We start from the raw sequence: 4,256 nt of genomic DNA, 5'->3' as shown, positions 1-4,256 counted from the left end.
AGCAGTGTGGAAACAACGGCGATCCGACGAGTTTGAAAATCGTGCAGTGTGAACTCGGCATAAGTGTAAATAGCCCGCCTTGGCAGAGGCTATTTACATTAACTGTACCCACGAACGTGTGATTGGGATAGTCAACAATACAAAAGACTGTTATGTATAGTCAGATTCAGTGGCGTGGATGGTTAAGCGTAAGATAAATGGTCTATGCTTAATTTCATTAAGTGTGCGATTAATCGCGATTAATCACAGAAAAGGGATGTGATTAATCAGATTAAAAAATGTTAATCGATTGACAGCCCTAATTATAACAAATTTGCTATATTATAACAACATTGCATTAACCTCTGGTTAAAATGATGAGCAATGTCTTGCCATCTTTAGAATGACTAAAGATAGCAAAACATTGCTCATCATTTTAACCAGAGGTATGCAATATTCTCATCATATTTTATCACTGTTCTGTATATAAACATAGGCATTTGTGAAACATGAACAGGAAGAATTTGTGTGTAAATTGTTTGTAAAATCATTGTTCTGTAATTATCACGTAAAATTCTGTGCAACAATTGACATCAGCACAAATTTATGAAGGATTTACATAACTTGTGTTTCATAGACAGGCCCATTGAAGCTATAGTATGTTTGTTTTGCCTATTAAAGACCATTTATATGTAGCATTTACATGGATTTGTTTACTGTAATAAATAATATTACTTCAAGAAATATAAAGTAAAATGTCATTTAAAATAGAATATGATCATGAATGTTGGAAAATTAAAAACTAGGACTAAAAATATGCAACATTCCAGAAAACAAGTATCCTTTGTTCAAGGATGAATCGTTCTTATCATGATAATTCTGTCATTTGGAGGACACAGAAGTCATGGTCTGAAAAAGGAGGCTTACAAATGTGAAAAAGTTGGTTACAGCTGCCAGTATGTCCTACTTTACCAATGTCTTTCTTTAACTCTTATCATGTTAAAACAAATAGGATGGTGCTTTCCATCCTGGGATCCTGAAATAGTTTCAGAATCAAACAGAAATATTCATAATGTGATGAATGTACTTTGATCATTGTGTCATGTGAAGACTTATCTCTTCATTAACATTAAAAAATGTTAGTGGTGCCCTGAGGTAAGACTTCCTCTGGATTGCACCTTCTCTATTTCCCGTTCTCATGGTGCAGCAGTGGGACACCCACGATCATCTCTATGAAGAGACCCAGCAAAATGGTTTCATCCTGCTCTACCTATTGGGACATCTCTGTGGTGGTATAATTACCCTTATGCGAGGCATATTATCTATAAAAAGGAAAAAGAAGCTGTCAACAACAAGCTTATTTTCCCCTCGGCATGTCTTCCACATCTCTGAGAAATTGCTTCCAGGCAGTAGGGTGAAAGTGAATGACATCTATCCGAGCAGACGCAGAGATCTCAAGGCCAACTGATGCGGAAGATCCCTTGTCCTCATACAACCAGATTTTTGGTCTTTTATATCCCGAGTGTCATGTTGGGTGAGAGAAAGACCTTCGTGTCTGCTGACATCACAAGTTATTGATCTGAGGTGGGATTCCCTCAGGTACTATATCTTTCTGGGATATTAAACCTAATCAAATGTTCCTCGTTCTGTGCACAGCTTGAACAAGTTAGGTACGGCTGTCCTGAATCGACATTTGGATCAATGAAGCGAGACGTTTGACTTCATTGGACTGTATGATGAATATGTTGAATATGTTGTTATGTGATTGTACCACATCACGGCAGTTTAGGACATGTAGCCTGGTTAGGAAAAGTCGTTGTCTATTGTGCAAACCAAATGCAAATTGTGCCTATAGTAGTAGTAGATGTAATAATAATAATATTAATAATAATAATGTTATTAAAATAAAAAGAATAGTAATAATATGGTTAAAATATGGTTGTTATTATTAATGCACACTACATGTATTTAGATTGATCGCAAAATTCTCTCTCTCTCTCTCTCTCTCTCTCTCTCTCTCTCTCAAATTCAAATTCAAATGAGCTTTATTGGCATGACTTGCAGAGTATTGCCAAAGCATTGTCCATTACATGAATAAGGAATACACAAGCATATAATACATAAACAAAACAAGAATAGATCTGTAAAATAATTAAGGAAATAAGTACATGTGTACTTTTTTCTTTTTTTTCCACAAAGAAGAAAAATATTTAAGAAAAAAAAACTTTGCACAACAGTAAAACATGTAAGAAATTATCTTGCTTCAGTTTTGTCCACTGGCTGACAGTTTTAGTTTGTGACAGGCTGATACATATCGTGTTGCTGTTGTGATCATTTTGGAATTTTCCCCTAAAATATCACTTATTTTTTCTGCATTTGGTAATGCCATAAAATTTGGTTTAATTTGTTGGAATTTGGGGAAATATGCAGCTCTAATGTTGTGATAGTAATCACAGTGCGGTAAGAAATGTTCCTCTGTTTCCACCTCTTTCTGTGAGCACAGTGAACATAGTCTCTGTTCTCGTGGCTGCCATCTTTGTCTGTGCCGTCCTCTCTCTATAGCCAGACAGTGATCACTCAGTCTGTATTTTGTAAGTGTCTTTCTTAATTTGTGATCTTTTACACAGCTCAGGTATTCTGCTGGTTTGTAGACTCTTTTCAGGTGTAAATACAGTTCCATCTTCTTTTGTATTTTAGTTGCTTCTTTCCAGTAGGCAATGTAATTTGGTTTTTTGTAACTGTGTGATTTGGTTGGGCCGGATAGTGCTGTGCTTGTTTGGGTGTAGTTTGAGTACCAGCTGTAAAAGTGCGCTCTTCTGCAGATTATGCTCCTTCCACTGCAGGGCTTCAGCCTGGTAAGAGCTCGGATCACTGCATTTCAGGTGCTGGTGGAATTTCAGACCTCTCTTTTGAATATTAATTAATAATGGGTATTGTCCCAATTCAGCACTGCAGGAGTTGTTGGGGTTGCTCTGTTAACTTTTAAGATGTTTTTTTTACAAATTTGGGTATGCATAATTTAAATTTCTTCTTTTTCCCATTTAGAGAAATCTTGGGTTTTTAGAGGTCCCCATATCTCACTGCCATATAGTGCAAAGGTTTTAATTGGAATTTCATACTGAATTGTATTTTTGATCATGTAGAAGACTCTCAGTGCCTTTGCTTTCAGTTCATTTACAGCCAGATTGAAGATTCCTGTTGAGCTGATTTTTAGTCCCAGATAGGTGTATTCATGGGTGTGTTGGAGGACCTGGTTTCATGCTTTGAAAGTGTATTTATTTTCACCATTACACCTGGGTCTCTTTTGAAAAATCATTATTTTTGTTTTTGTTAGATTTATTTTAAGAGCCCATGTTTGACTTAAGGTACATTGGCTTACAACTGCTAGTTTAATCAGTAAGTTTACCCACCTGTAGAGTAACAAACATTACAATGCCCACAGAAAAAGCCTACGTATTTTGTTATGCCCATGTTCAGTGACGTTCACGCTGGAGGCAGTGATAAGTATTTTTTTGATTCACAGATAATACTGGAAATGACTTTTAATAGCTTTGGATAGCGAGTCAGACTTGTAACACAAAGGTCGCGGGTTCGAGTCTCAGGTCCGGCAGGAATTGTCAGTGGGGGGAGTGAATAACCAGCGCTCTCTCCACCCTAAATACCACGACTGAGGTGAAACCCTTGAGCAAAGCACTGAACCTCCAAGTGCCCACTGGACGCCGCAGCCAGGGTGTCGTGTGTGTGTGTTGGCCGTTTTGAGAGAGAGAGTGAGTGAGAGAGAGAGAGAGAGAGAGATCCAAAAGCTCTCTGATCAAAAAGTCACAAACCACATTTGACAACATATAAAAACAAAATACTATTTAGAGCAATTTTATGAACAAATGTGGAAAATTAAAAACGTCATAAAACAAATATATATTCCAGTGCAGTGAAACAGCTGTCGGCAGGGGGTGCTGCAGCACCCTCCGCATCCCTAGTTCACATGGCTGTGCTCCTGAATGTTTCTTTGTGTGCGCTGGGCGATCTACGATCTCTGTATGTGTGTGTGTGTGTGTGTGTGTATTCACTGCTCTGTGTGTGCACTTGGATGGGTTAAATGCAGAGCACAAATTCTGAGTATGGTACACCATACTTGACCACACGTCATTTCTCTTTTACTCACTTTCAATATACACTGAACAAAATTATAAACGCAACACTTTTGTTTTTGCCCCCATTTGTCATGAGCTGAACTCAAAGATCTAAGACTTTTTCTATGTACACAAAAGGCCTATTTC

This window comes from Sinocyclocheilus anshuiensis, unplaced genomic scaffold, assembly GCF_001515605.1.
Source record: "Sinocyclocheilus anshuiensis isolate Anshui unplaced genomic scaffold, SAMN03320099.WGS_v1.1 scaffold629, whole genome shotgun sequence".
Classification (NCBI taxonomy): Eukaryota; Metazoa; Chordata; class Actinopteri; order Cypriniformes; family Cyprinidae; genus Sinocyclocheilus; species Sinocyclocheilus anshuiensis.
This window is presented reverse-complemented; position numbering follows the sequence as displayed.